Source organism: Tenrec ecaudatus, chromosome 9 (genome assembly GCF_050624435.1).
Source record: "Tenrec ecaudatus isolate mTenEca1 chromosome 9, mTenEca1.hap1, whole genome shotgun sequence".
Classification (NCBI taxonomy): Eukaryota; Metazoa; Chordata; class Mammalia; order Afrosoricida; family Tenrecidae; genus Tenrec; species Tenrec ecaudatus.
In genome coordinates this window covers 38,802,766-38,818,811 of record NC_134538.1, presented here as the reverse complement: position 1 = coordinate 38,818,811, position 16,046 = coordinate 38,802,766, and positions in this window count along the sequence as shown.

Genomic DNA, 16,046 nt, shown 5'->3' with positions numbered 1-16,046 from the left:
ACTGCCAGTGTCTCACAACTCTCTCACGGAGTGAGTTGCACTGAGCCATTTGTACTGCTTTATAATTTAATTAACTGCTTATTCCTTACGTTATATATCTATCTGTATTAATATATATATAATTATTAGAATTTAGGTTTTGTTTCTCTAGAGAACCCTGTCTAACACAGGACTCCTATTCTCCAGGCAGGAAGAGACCAACAGTTGCTTCTTAGATGCCCACTTGCAAGTTTTTCAGACCCTAGATGCTATTTAGCAGACTAGGATGTAAAACATTATCTTTAGGATCTATCGTTGTTATGTACCACCAAGTCGGTCCTACCACTAGAGCACAACAGAACAAGACACTGCCCAGGCCCGCTCCATCCTCACCATTGTCTCTACACTTGAGTCCATTGCTGCAGCCATGCTGTTAATATGAGCGGGTACCCCCCAAAAAAAACTGGGAAAAGGCTCCATAGGGCAGAGCTTTGGTGGTATGCATTTTCCCCTTTATGCGAGCATCAAGCAACTCGCTCTGAGTTAGTGTACCCAGTGGTGTCTCCTGGGAAGGTTCTCTCTGGTCACAGCGAATTTTTCATAAAAGAAGTTTCACTCTAACTTTGTTTTATGGGGTGGCTGATTTAAGAGAACAGTGCAGCTGTGAAAGTTTGTTTCCTGCTTGGGAAAAATGCTGCAGAAACTGTTATGATGTTGAACACAGCTTACAAGGACAGTGCTATGGGAAAACTCAAGTGTACAGTGGTTTTCTCATTTCATAAAAGGTAAAATATCAGTTGATGATAAACATCATTCTAGATATCTGTCAACATTCCAAAGAGACAAAAATGTTGACAAAATTCAGGTACTTGTGCTCCAAGACCATTGAAGAGATGAGGAAGTTATCTGGATTTTATCAGTGAATTGTAAAGGAAGATTTAAGAATGAGAAGGGTCGCTGGCAAATTTGTGCCTTGGGTCCTGAAACTGACCAGGAAAAAGAGTGCTGAATGGAAACATGCTGAGCTTTGAAAGAACAGCTCCGAATTGACCCAGACTTTCTGCAAGGTCATTACTGGTGATGAGACATGGTGCCATTCTTCAGACCTCCAAAGCAATCAAGCCAGTGTGTGTTAGTCTGGATAGACTAGAGAAACAAATTCATAGAGACTCATATGTGTATAGGAAAGAACTTCATATACAAGAGCAATTGAGTATTGGGAAAACAGCCTAGCTCAGTCCAGATCAAGTCCATAAGTCTGACATTAGCCTATTTGTCAGATACCACTCTCTAAAGTCCTCTTCAGATTCCTGCAACACATGCAATGACACCAAATACAGGATGATCACAGGCCAGTGGATGGAAAGTCTTGTGGATCCAGTGGTAGTAGAAGCATCCCAGCACTGGTGTGGGTCTCCACATGACTTCTCCAGCTCTCTGATTTCTGACTGCACCAGTGTAGCTCCATGAGGCTCATCCTCAGTAATGTCTTGGCACAGGGAGTGTGTGTGTGTGTGTGTGTCCCGCCTCCAGCGAGCTATTTATCTCCTGAGCACCTCTGAATGAGGTCATCAAGCTGCGATCTGATTGACAGACTAAACGCCACCCCTTCACTCAAGTCTCAAATTGACAACAGATAATGTAACTACCCCATATGCTGAGCATGTCCTTCCATTAGGCACAAGATGCTGCCAGTTGACCTGGATGTCCCTCAGGACTATGGTTGTCAGCCTTCAAATCCAATGGTTCAGTCCTGATATCCAGGTCGTTTCTCTACCTGTAGCACTTATGTGAAGAGCAGGGCTTAAATGTGGACTGCCCGATTTCCGATCGTTTTCTTATCTGTACGATCCTACTAAGTTAAAATCAGATTACAATCCTGTCTGTCTTCCCAGGTTGTTGGAGAAATTAAATCAGTTGGTATACATAAAGCATATATTCAGAACTGTGCATGTTCGTTGTAATTATGTAAAGGTTAGTTGTGATCATCATTGCAATGGCATCCAAGAGACTTTAAATGAAACAACCATCACCACAACAAAATATCCTTCCTGGTAGATCTCCAACCTGAACAGACTGGCTCTCCTAGCTTCTCCTGAGAGGGCACCAGGATTCTGGAAAGTCACATGGGAACACCCCCGCCTGCCGTCACCTGGCACTGCTGGCTGAAACCACACCCTGCAGTACTTGTAGGGAAATAAAGCAGAGGAGGGAGGCACCAGAGCACACATTTTGTGCTGGTTCTCAAATCTAGGTGGCTCTGGTATCAGGCATTTGCCCAGGCAATCCTGAAACAGGGTTTTAATCCTCTTTGCCTCTGGTCCACACAAGCAGTTTCTTTTGGGATCTTTCTGCATGACTGGCAAGTTCCCCTTCCTGGGTGCCAGGTGTGGGGCCATAGCCTCACCCTGGCTGTTGTCCTTTCAAAAGTCCACCTCGACCCCACTCAGGGCTTAACCTCAGAAAAGCTCATGGTGCCTTGTGAAAGAGAAAGGCAAGTTGCAAATCGTGAGTCTGGTAGAACCACTGGTTACAATATTTAGGGAAATACATTTAGAAAGTCTAGAAGGATGTATACACAGTGGTTACCTCTGGGTTGGGATCTTAGCAGGGACAGGGGTGGGGGGTGAGCCAGCTGCCATTGGGTTGGTGTCACTCCTGACACCCGATGGTGATCAGCTTAGGATTGCGCCTGTGGGGATTTCAGCAGCTGGCTTCTCAGAAGTCAATCACCAGGCCTTTATTCCAAAGCACCTTTGAGCAGCCTCCAGCCCCCAGCTGTTACCAACCAGGTGGCTCTGGGAGGGAGAAGGACTCCCTGCTTGCTGTAATCCTGTCAGTATTGTTAGACATTTTCACAGCAAGCATATGCTAGTTTTACAGTGACAAAATAACCCCCAAAATATTTTCAATAAATACCAAATCACAGTAAAATATTTGCAGCCCACCTTTTGTAGATAAAAGGGTTAAAGAGATGCATACAAGTATTTATAAATTAAAAAAGAAAATGGTTGAGGAGAACGTAATGAAATAGCAGCAGTAGGTAACCTGGGTGCTGTGCCATTGAGCTGATTCTCACTTGTGGGGCCCTGATTATGCACTCAGCTTAATGGAAAGGTTGGAGGTTCAAATCCCCTTGCTGCTCCATGGGAGAAGGATGTGATTTGATTCTGTGAAGATGATGGCTTCAGAAGCCTTTCTACTCTATCCTAGATGCCTCTATGACTCTCAAGGGTACTGAAAGGACTCTTTTAATTTTCTTCTTTCTTCTATTTTCCAAACATGTCATATTGAAAATTCCTTACACTTTTCTAGTCAGAAAAATAGAATTTTGAAATTACAGGGAACCAACACAAAAACACCAGATCATTAAAAAAGATGTGCACAAGGAAGCCAGAAAGCTTAAAAGACTTGAAAGGATAAGACTTAAAATGAGACTATTTAATAAGGAAAAAATATCTTCTAATTTTTGTAAAAATGAAAAACAATTGGGAATAATACAAGTGAGAATGAGGAAATCCGCTGGAAACTTACAAAAGTTCTACTCTGAAAAGCCAATAGCTGGAACGAATGTTTAAAAGAAGCCACTGGAAAGCAGGCAAGTGGTGAGATCTTGTCCAGGCCTTGTCTGTGGGAGGCCCTGGTCAAGTTCAGAAGCATCCTTTCGGGAGCAGGACTTCTTCAGGAGGCTCCCTGAGACGGAGACACACTTACTCTGGTGACAGTGTGAAGCCACCAGGCACACCGAGCCACGCTTTCTGGGGACCACCGCCTTATTTCAGAGCCATGTAGGCATTTATCCAGCACACACACCCCCGTCCCGTCCCGCCGCCGGACCAACAGCTCCTTGAAGGACAGGGGGCAGGGGTGCCATATGCCCACCCCTGCAAGAGCCTGACAGAGGGGAGACAATCCATAACCTCCCATCATCTGCCTCTGGACCCTGCAGAGGCCTTCAGCTCCGTGCCTCGGTATTCTCAGATCAGGCTGCAGCCCAGCCCGGGGGAGCACCCTTACCACGTGATTCTCGCATGGCTCCCACCCCAATTCATCACCGCACAGATTAACCTGATGATGTTTGATTCCATGCACAAATGCCTACTGACGATGTGACTGACTGGCATCCCGCCCTCCACGCTGCAGCACTGTGACTCAGAATTCGAGCCTGCCAGAGCTCACGTAGGCCTCCCTCTGCCCTCCCACAAAAAGAGACTCCTCATCCCAGTGAGCTCCCTTCAGCCTGCAGCAAGCTCCCAGGAAGCCCCGGCCAGCCAGGGAGACTTATTTTGTTGGAGGGACTACGCTCTGTGGGCACAGAAGGGCACTCTGAGACTGGCCCTGAGCCCTCGTGGACCCTTTCCTCACCCAGGCCCCAACCCACAGATGGCCCTTGAGTCTGAGCAATGTCCAGGAATGACCTAGAGCCCTCAGCCAGCTTTATTCGAATCCTGAATCATTTGTGATCACAATTTTAGTTACCTTTTTTGTTTTTCCTTTTCTTTGTGTTCATTTTTTGTTTTATTTTTGTATTGATTTTTATTCCATTAATTTTAGATCAATACTCTTCCCTAAGTTCATAACTTCCAAAAAGTTCCTGAGTGGCACTGTTGGGTAAGCATTGGGCTGTTAACTACAAGGTTGGCAGTTCAAGCCCACCAACTGCTCTGAGGGAGACGGATGAGGCTGTCAGCTCCTGGGAAGATTTACAGCCTCAGAAACCTGTTTAGAGTCACTGTGAGTCAGAATTGACTTGAGGGCTGTGGGGTTTGTTTGTTTGTTTGTTTGTTTGTTTTTTATACACTCCAACTAAGCCCTTAAACATCTAGCTCTTGTCAGTCTAGAACAGGAGTTACTGGTGAGAAGAGAGGAGGTTATTGGGGGATGATAAGAGCAATGCCTCTCACACGGCAACGTGCAATGAATCACCAGAAATTGTGGCGATGCAGGTTCTCCTCCCATAGTCCTAGGGTGATGTCTGAGGCTCTGCCTTTCTCACCAGCGCCCAGCTGGTGCTGATGCTGCAGGTCCCAGGACCACACTCTGCGTGGCAGGCGGCAGGCAGTATCCTTGTGCCCATGACATCATGAAGCAGGAAGAAACTCTAGAGGCTCTGTTGGCTAGCTTCTCCTGGAGGATAGAAATTCTTCTGACATATAGGATAGCGATGGAGCCACAAAACGGCTCACAAGAATGCACCTGGGGCGGGGGAGGGAGAATGAACCTGGAGGACATGCTACTGAGTGAAATTGTTGTTGTTGTTGGTAGGTGCCTTTGATAGTTACATAATCTGGTGTCAACCTGATGATATTAAAAGGGTGTCAATCAAGTCACAGCTCATTTGGAGGCTCATTTGGAGATAAATAGCTCACTAGAGGTCAGACGGACTATCTCTCTCTGCTTTGTCTTCCTGCTGACAAGCCACATGGAGCTATGCTATGGAGCCAGAGCCCTGGGGCTGGAGGAGTCATGTGTAGACCCACGGCAGTGCTGTGCTGCTTCCACTGCCACTGGATCCACAAGACTTTCCACCCCCTGGCCTGTGATCTTCCTGCATTCAGTGTTATTGCACGTGTTGCATGAGTCTGAAGAGGAATTTATAGACTGGTATTGGACATATGGTCTAATATTGGACTTGTGGACTTGATTTGGACTGGGCTGGGATGTTTTCTTAATATACAATTACCCTTCTATATAAAGCTCTTTCTCATACACATGGGTGTCTCTGGATTTGTTTCTTTAGTTTCTCAGACTAACACACTGAGTGCCATTGAGTTGCTTCTGACTCATAGCGACCCAGTACACCACAGAACAAAACACTGCTCCGTCTGGGCCATCGTCCCAGTCGTTCTAGGCTTGACCTGTTGTTGCAGCCACTGTGCCAATCGTCTCGAGGACCTTCCTCTTCTTCGCTGCCCTCCACTTTACCCAACATGATGTCCTTCTCCAGCGACTGTTCTCTCCTGACAACATGGCCAAAGTACCTGAGACGACATCCCGTCATCCTTCAATCACAAAAGGACAGACATTGTGTGAGAACACTACTATAAAGAGGCAAGAAAAAGTCTCCATGGAGAAAGAAATATTCTCCGAGCGTCACGGGGGGATGGAGGGAAAGTCATTAACTAGAGAGCAGATTTGGATTAACTCTGGCGCAGGAGAAGGCAAAACACTGGGAGCGGCAGGTCAGCATAGCATGGCCAAGGCAAAGGAAGCCAGTGGGAGGTATACACGAGTAAAATGTAACAAGAGGAAACTATTTCCTGCCCAGTCATTCCATAGCAGTAATAATCAGCATGTTATAAATGGATATGTAGGTAAGGAGATGTACGCTGAGCGGGTCTGCAATGGTGCAGGGGCAGTGAATTATTTAATATGGCTCTTCTAACTAAAGTCTCTAACTCCACCAAACGACCTTTCCCTGCACGGGTCTGGTAATAGGGTGGAGGAAGAGACTCAGAGGATTCATCTGTGAGTAATTGGGTAAAGGTTCCCTGGAGTGGAATCCTGCTGTGTATAAAATGAGCCCTCTGAGAAGCAGGAGAGGGATCTCATTATCAACAAGAACCAGAGGGGAGCAAGTCCTCTGGACCCGAGGTTCCTGCACAGTGAACCTTTGGATCCAGGTGACAGCTGTACCTTCAGAGGAGCACCAGCAGAACCAGGAGGCAGAGCATGGAATAGAATGATGGACTTCCCCATCCACAGACGAATGTTTTTGCGCAGGAGGCTGGCTCGCAGAGTGGGGTGCCCCTCGGTGCTTAATTGGGGAAGTTGGATTTGCTGACTCGTGGAAGTGGAGCTGAGGGTCTTCTGGGTGAGGCTTATTGGAGTAGGGTGCCTGTAGGCACTTCATTCAGGGAGCTGGGTTTGCTGACCTCCAGAACTTGAGCTGAATGCCTTCTGGTTAAGGCTGAGAGCAGAGTGGTGTACGCCTTTGGACATTTATTAGCAAACCTGAAACTTTGTAACATGTAACATGTTCTGGGAAACAACCACCCTGAGCATTTCTTCCTGCCTTACAACTTGTTAATTTCCTTAATAAACCCTTCAGTCATGAATTTTGTCTGTGAATTTCTGTGTAGCCATTTCAATGGATATTAGAACCCAAAGGAATAAAATAGAGAACATTAATTAATGAATATTAATTCATTCAAATTATGTATGAGAGTATAGCCAATGTGATATGGCTCGCATATAATATTTCTACATATGTATATGTATGTGCTGCAAATATGTCCAGGTAAACAGTTTAGCATACAGGGCATAAAATTATGCAAACTTGTTAGATATAATCACCATGAGGGACTGAGTCACAGCACTTGAGGGTTTTAAACCATTGTCTCAGGGAATATATTGATCCACATAAAGTGATGTTCTATATCCTGCTTTGGTGAATAACTTCTGGGGTCTTAAAAGCTGGCACGCAGCCCTCTAAGATCCAGCCCTCTTGGATCCTGTCTGGAGCCAAGAACAGTGAAGAAAGTCAAAGATTCAAGGAAGCTGGTCCTTGAATTGGTCCAAAAGATTAATGGACTACAGGAGCCACAGCCTCCACCAGACGGAGACCAGAGGGACTAGATGGTGCCCAGCTACCCAATAACCACCTTTATCAGGATCACACAGAAGGCCCTGGACAGAGTGGGTAAAAAATGCTGGGTAAAATTCAGAATCATTAAAAAAGACCGGGTTTACCAATCTGGTAGCACCTATGGCTCCTAAAAACCTCTCAGACCTGGAACTGAACCCACACCTAGAGATACCCTTTTAGTCAAAGAACAGACAGACCTATAAAGGTGCCCCGTCCCCCCTCCCCCAATAGGAATTAGAGGAGAATCTCACTGGAAAATCACCAGGGGAGGGGAGCATCAGTATTTCAGAGGAAACACGTTTCTGATGGTGGGTATGGTGGTAAATGGGGAGGAGGAACCTCACGTCGGGAAGGGGTGCTACATAGCAATTGTAGGAAAGCTAAGGGGAGAAAAAACCCAGTTCTCTGTTCCTGGGTAGACCCTTTGAACACGCTTTCCCCCAGCCCTCAGTGAACCACACCATGGACTAAGCACGATAATGACCTTAGACGCTGGCCTTACAGGGAGCATGGCATGCCCCAAGGGCCACACCAGAAGGACTCCATGTGGAAGCTCAACTGAATGGACTGGGCCCTACCTCAAAACTACCCGTACCCTTAGATTTAGGACTGAATTTCCCTGTTGGGAGAGGAAACAAAGCGTGCTCATGACAAGACTGTGGAAATGGTTGTCATTGGACCTTGGGTGGGGCCCCTGGCTTAGTGGGTATCCAATGAACGGAGACCCAGAGTCACCATATATGTAATACATCAATGCTCCCCTTGCATTAATACGATAGGTATTAATCTAATAGGTAAAAGAATGTTAATGTAAAGAATGTTACAGGAAATTTCCCCTAGCACTAACCCCCATGCTCAATGTAAACAGAGCTCCATCAATTAAGAAATCAATCTGCACAAAGCAGCAACTCAAGGACTGCAGCTCGCAGCTGAAATATACTCAATAAACTCTTCCTATCAGGAGTACCTTACCGTTATAAGCCATTAGATGAATTATTGATGTTATCAATGAAATCGCCCTGTGCCCCAGGGGAGTGATGTTTTTCTGTTCTGTTTGTTTTATTTTTAGTTGGGGGGAGGGTTGTTTTCTTGTTGTTTTTCTTCTTCTTCTTGGTTTTTGTCATAAGTAAACCAGAGTCATCTGTAACCACCAAAGTAAACCAGAGTGGTCTGTAACCCGTGGACAAACAGATGGATTCTGGGCACCCACTGAATTCTATGCCCAATCCAGGCACAGTGATTTCTGGTAACAAGGTCCTACTCGATCCTGGCCATCACGAAGCGATCACGGAAGAGAAGGCTGCTCCAGCACAGTGTGGGAAGAAAGCGCTGGCGGCCAGCTAACAATTGCGATAGTGTGTGCGGTCTGAAGGGCTTGTATTCAAGCTGCCATCAGCTGTTTCTCCCTTCTCGGCCATCTGGACGGCTGCTCTTGGCTGGGGAACCCCACACCTAAGACTGGAAGATGGGGCAGCAAAGAAGACAGAAAAGTCGCTGGAGTCCATCAACTCCGGGCTTCAACTCGTGAAAAATGGGAAATACATGCTGGGCCACAAGCAGACGCTGAAGATGGTCGGGCAGGGCAGAGTGAAACTGGTCATTGTGGCCAATGACCGCCCAGCCTAGAGGAAACCCGAAATCGAGTACTGCACCACGTCGGCCCACACCGGTGGCCGTCACTGCAGTGGCCGTAACATGGGCGACAAGTCCTGCAGAGCGTGCACACGGCCATGGTCGACCCGGGGGTGCTGATCACGTGAGAACGTGCCAGAGCTGAGGGCGAAAAGAAATCCTGCCCTCTTTTCTCCCAATAAAACTGGCCAGAGGTATCAGGCATCAGAGTGGAGACCCAAAGCCCATCTGTACACAATTGGACATCCCTTCACAGAAGGGTCGCAAGGAAGGGACGAGCCAGCCAGGGTGCAATATAGCACCGATGAAACACACAACTTTCCTCTAGTTATTTAATGCTTCCTTCCCCCTCACCCACACACCTCCATCATGACCCCAGTTCTACCTTACAAATCCGGTTAAACTGGAGCCTGTGCACTGATACAGATAAGAGCTCTCGACACACAGAATGCAGGACATACAACCCCTCAGGACCAATCATGAGAGTAGTGATACCATGAGGGTAGGGGAAGGTGAGGCAGGAGGAGGAGGAGAAAAGGGGAACTGATCCCAATGGTCATCTTAAAACCCCAACTGCCACCCTTCAGGAGGAGAAAAACAAATGTGGGTGAAGGGAGACAGCAGATGGTGTAAAATATGATAAGAAAATTGATTTATAAATTATCAAGGGTTCATGAGGGTGGTAGGGTGGGGGAGGGAGGGATAAAAAAGAGGAGCTGATACCAAGGGCTCAAGTAGAAAGAAAATGTTTTGGAAATGATGATGGCAACATATGTACAAATGTACTTGATACAATTGATGCATGGATTGCTATCAGAGTCCCCAATAAAATGATTTATTAAAATAAAAATAAATGGTTTAATTTTAAAACAAACCAGAAATAAACAAAACTAGCCAGAGCTTGCTTTAAAACCCTGAAAAAAAACAAAAACCAAACAAACAAGCAGCCATCTAGGTATCAACTAAGTCCGTATTGAAGAAGCACATCAGCCTGTGGGATCCAAAGATGACAATAACAAAATCCAAACATGATACAGGGAAAAGTATCAGAGCTTAAATTGTGAGCACCCAATTTGTAGAAGGCTCTGGAGGACAGTGGGAGCCCAAGACCCGTCTCCAGAGTATCTGGTCAGATTAGGCCACTGGCAGATCCCCTCGAGCCACAGACGAAGGAGTCAAACTTTAGCTGTACCATCAGGCAGACAGAGACTATTGTAAACTTGATTATGGAGGACTGAACCAGGGTATAATAGGATACTTGGTCAATTGGCCTTCCTCTTGTCCCAACCTGAATTGGCTTTAGGCTTAAATATTTACCACTTGTTCCACAACAGAAAGGTCTTCTCTGGTTTTTAAGAATATTGTTTGTGGTCTTTTCTCTCTTATCCTTTATTTTTATCTTTATCCTTATGTTATTATTCTTTTCTCCTGTTTCGTGTTGGTTTTGCTTTGTATGTTTTGCTAGGTTTCCCAGTTCATGAAGTGCAGAAGGAGTTACTGGACACAGTAACGGATGCAATGGTCGATAAGGCATGGGGGGGGGGGGAGATGGGATAGGGAGGATGAGGGAAGTTGAGGAGCAAACAATCGATGCAGGAGGGGAAAGAAAGCACTAGAACTAACTGTAATGATGCATAAACAACTCTTTTTGAAAGTGACTTAACTATGAAAGTGCGTGATATGTGAATTTTATACCACGAAAGCTACTAAAAAATTAAAAGAAACTAAAGTTGACAGATATTAGGAGGAAGAGTGTTGGCTTGGGGGCTGAGTTTGTTAATGGTGGGAGAATAATTTGGAAGATGATATCAATAATTGTTACACTACATGAAGAGTATAATCAATGGCATTGAATGATACATGTAGAAGCTATTGAACTACAGGATGTTTTGTTCCGTATATTTTCATCAAAATTAAAAATAATAATAATAACAACAACACTAATAGCAATGAGTACAAGGAAGAAGATTGATTGTGGTGATGACTGTACAACTCTTCTGGACACAATTGAACTGCTGGACTGTATACGTGGATGAAGTGCCAATAAAGCTGTTTAAAAATAATAAAAATAAAGTGAGCCCCCATGAGGAACATGCCCTCAGAACTACCAACCAGAGTACACCGAAAAGGCAGCATTTTCCCAAAAGCCAAGTTCAGGAGGCAGCAGGGGGCAGACAGATGGGGACGTGGAGACAGGGAGCCCAGGGAGGAATGTAGAAGAAGCTGTTACATTGAGTGGCTTACAGCTAAGGTCTCGAAGCAAAATGCATGTGAATCATTGCATAAGAAACTACTGTTCTCTATAAAACCATCATCCAAATGTTCAAAGGAAGGAAAAAAATAATTCTTCCCACAGGGGACAGTGCTGAAACTGTGCTAGGTGCTCCCCAGGTGATAGTTGGCCTGGAGTAGAATTCTTTCCAGGAACAGGGAGCTCTTCGGGTGGAGGCAGCTCGCTCCTGGTTAGAAAACTCCTGTTGAGCCAATGCGGTCTCCTGGAACTGCTACTCAGTGGCCCTGGCACAGCCCTTACCACTTCGCTCACCACCGTGCATGGTGGCACAGGGCCAAGGCCAAGCAGAACGGTGCCAACTAAAGAACAAGCAACCAGCAAACACAAAAGGTGCCATCCAAAAAAATTAAAAGGGCACAACGAACAATGTTGAGCTGTCTGAAAAATGTGCTATTTGTCAAGTAGGCAAATGATATGCAATCTTATATCGTTGGATATAAAGTATAAGGGCCGGCACTGTGACACATGCATTGTTCTCATTGAATCCTCACGAAAAGCAACTCATGCCATAGGCACATTTTGTGCCATTTTAAAGGATCCCTGGCTGGTGTGGTGGGTTAAATGTTGGGCTGCTAACAGCAAGGCCAGCAGTTCAAACCCACCAGTTGCTCCATGGGAGAAAGACGAGGCCTTGGAAATCCACAAGGACAATTCCACCCTGTTCTGTAGGCTGTGGTGCGTCAGAACTGACTTGATGGCAGGGAGTTGAGTTGAGCAGAGTCAGGAGCATCATTTTAAGGAGCCCTGGTCAGAAGTTCAAACTCACCACCTCTCTGTGTGAAGGGACTCCACCAGCAAGGAGTTTGGGCTTGGGGTTGGAGTGCCATTTAATAGAAGAGAACAAAAACAAAGATAGAATGAAAATATTGCTAATTTTTATGAGCAATTCCGACTCCTAGCAACCCTATAAGATCAAGTAGAACTGTCTTATAGAGCTTCCAAAGCAGGAATCTCTGCAGTGGGATGTGATGCATGAGCAGCGTGTTGGGAGTTTTGCTTTTGTCTTTTTGATCTTTACAGAAGCGAACTGCCTAGCTTTCTCTTACTGAGCAGCCGATGGATTTGAACTGCTCATCTTTGGGTTAGAAACTGAGTGCCTCACCATTGTGCCACCAGGTTCCTCCTACCGAGAAGTGGTGGCAGGAGGTGAGGGGACTAGAGCGGCAAAGCAAGCACGCATGTAGAGCGAATGCAGATTGGAGGAGGCGGGGAAGATCATGAGACCTAGACCCAGGCAGAGGGTCTGATGCCATACCTTGGGAAGTGACTACAGCTTCTTGAGCTGAAGTGGGACAGGCCAAGACCCCTTTCAGCCAGATAATAGACAGGACTGTAAAATAAACTACAATACCCACGAATACTGTGCTTCTTTGATCGATCAACTGGGACAAAAAGGGTAGCATTTGCCCCAAATCAAAAATGAGAAGACAAGGAGGGACAGAAAAAACCTGATAGAGAGAGGAAGGAAATGGGGGGAGTGTTGACACATTACAGGAATTGCATCCTATGTCAGGGAACAATGTGTGTATGGAGCATGGATTAGAAAACCCATTGCTATGTAAACTCTCACCTAAAGCACAGTAAGCTATTAGAAAAGAAGACGTTTGATAGGACGGGAGAGTCAGTGCTGTTTTCAGTGGGTGGATGTGCAGCAGCGAGCAGGAGAGGTATGGCTGAGCTCCATGCCCGGCTCTGCTGTGACTGGCTGCTGTCCAGTCCCCTCACCGTCCTCCTACCACCACGGAAGGCCATTCCACACACAGCTGAATGAAACTGTTTCCTGGTCCTGCGAGATCCCCATGATCAGTTGTAGTTGTACCCTTGTGATCCACAGGGTTCTTCATGGCTGATTTTCCAACATAGATCTCCAGGCCTTTCTTCCTAGTCTGTGTTGGTCTAGAAGCTCAGCAGAAAGTTGCTCAGAATCATGAAAGCGAGCAAGCAAGCGTCCACTTACTGGAGCAGGGTGGCTGCCCTTGAAGTGCATTCGCTGGGAATCAAACCAGATCTCCACCACCGCCCCCCCGGCCCCCCGCCCCCGCCTCCAAGACAGCGAGAATTCTACCTCTGTGCCGCCAATGACTCCATGCTCTGGGCAAAAGCAGGGACAAATAGACGTACAAGTTGGGAGTTGAAAGATGCCATCTCTACAAGAGGACAGTGAAGGAAACAGAGGAAAGAGCTAGGAGGCAAAGACCACTTATAGAGGTTCAAATATAGGCATGTACATGTGTAAATATATTTATATATGACGATGGAGAAATAGATCTATGTACATATATTTATATGTTAAGTAGTAAGGTAGCAGATGGACATTGGGCCACTACTGAAGTACTCCCTCAATCCTAGAACACTTTGTTCTAATAACCTGGCATTCCGTGACGCTCACCTTCCCAAACAATCACTGAAGACAAAATGGGTGCACAGGCAAATGTGGTGAAGAAAGCTGATGGTGCCTGACTATCAAAAGATATAGTGTCCGGGGTCTTAAATACTTGAAGGTAAACAAGCAACCATCTAGCTGAGAAGCTACAAAGTCCACACGGAAGAAGGACACCAGCCTGTGTGATCATGAGGTGTCGATGGGATAAGGTATCAGACATCAAACAGCCAGAACAAAAAATCATATTAATGTGAATGAGGGAGAGTGCAGAATGGAGACTCAAAGCCCATCTGTAGCTAATTGGACAACCCCCTAGAGAAGGGTCCCAAGGAAGAGATGAGCCAGTCAGGGTGCAGTATAGCACCAAGGAAACATACAACTTTCCTCTAGTTCTTTAATGCTTCCTTCCCACCCACTATCATGATCCCAATTCTACCTTACAAATCCGGCTAGATCAGAGCACGTACACTGGCACAGATAAGATCCAGAAATGCAGGGAATCCAGGACAGATAACCCCCTCGGGACCAATAATGAGAGTAGCAGTACCAGGAGGGTAAAGGGAAGGTGGGGGGAGAAAGGAGGAACTGATCACAATGATCTACATATAACCCCCTCCCTTGGAGATGGACAAAAGAGAAGTGGGTGAAGGGAGACATCGGTATAAGACATGAAAAAAATAATTTATAAATTATCAAGGGAGGGTGGTGGAAGGAAGAAAGGGAAAAAATGAGGAGCTGATACCAAGGGCTCAAGTAGAAAGCAAATGTTTTGAAAATGATGACAGCAACATATGTACAATGTGTTTGACATGATGTATGGATGTATGGATTGTGATAAGAGCTGTACTAGCCCCCAGTAAAATGATTTAAAAAGAAAGAAAGAAGCCATTCTTGAAGCAGATTCTCCAGCCCCGCCACCTCCAGCCCTCCTAGACTTCCCGTTTGAATGTCTCATACCCCGGGCAGCAGGTCTTGGACCTGCTCTTCCTGGCTGAGTGGAGCCTGGGGGGGGAAGGATGCGCCCTCTCACTATGGAAGGCTGAGTCTGTGCGTACTTGATGTCAGTGGGGTACCTCCCTTTACTGTGCGTGCTCTCTGCTGGAGCCTCCAGACTAGTAACATGTATGTCTGCAGGCTCTGGGCACCAGGGCCAGGCAACTTTCATTTTGGATTAGCACGATAGGAAGTTTTTTCAGAGCTTCGGCCATTTAATTACAGCCCTGTAGTATCACAACAGGAGACTTTACAGAGGACAGAGCCCACTGTCCCAGGAGCCTCTGGTCCCCGAGACCCCACCCCATCAAGACTGGCTTCTCAAGGACTCTTGTCTTTTGATGCTCAACATGAGTTTCCAGTCCCCCACCCCAACCCTCAACAAGGCCAATAAAGCAGAGCACTGGGGCACCCGTGGGTTATGCTGGAAGGTGCTCCTGAGGAATGAAGAATTCCAGAAGTCAGATCTAGAAGTTGGACATAGAGGGTGATGACTTAAAGATTTTGTATCCAGTGTGGACGGTTCACTTTGAAGATAGTGATATTGCTACCAAACGATTAGTCAAAGAAGGGCCCCAGCGGCAGCTCCAGAAGACCCAATGGAGCCATACACTGAGCTGTGGGTGTCCAAACCCCTTGGAGCACTGCCCACTTGGCCTCCCTGGCATCTCTCAGAGCCCACGTCTCCTGGGGCCACAGCTACCTCAAATGTCTTCCAACCATCAGAGTCCACACTCGGCCCTTCCGGGCCAATCAATTATTGTTAAATGAAAGGAGAGCAGTTCATTTGAAAATCAGACTGTCTCTTGGACGGTCAAGGGTGCATTTCTAGAACTCGGGTTAGACTCAGGGGTGAGTAACAGGGTAGTGTAAATGACTAAACACTTGGCTGCTTCCTGGAAGGCTGGAGGTTCAAGTCTACCCAGAGACGCCTTAGATGAAAACATGATCTACTTCCAAAACCTCAGCCGTCGAAAAACACAGAGAGCAGTTCACTCCAACACGCATGGGCCACCATGCGCCAGAACCAACTTGATGACAGCTGGTAGGGTGTGCTCTTGCAGATCCCTGGGTTTCTGATTTGTTTCTCCTCTTTCAGTGGTAAAATAAAGCTCATGGAGACGTAAGAACACGCCAGGCATGACCCCGAGTGCCTTAAAATGAAGCCCATTGCTCAT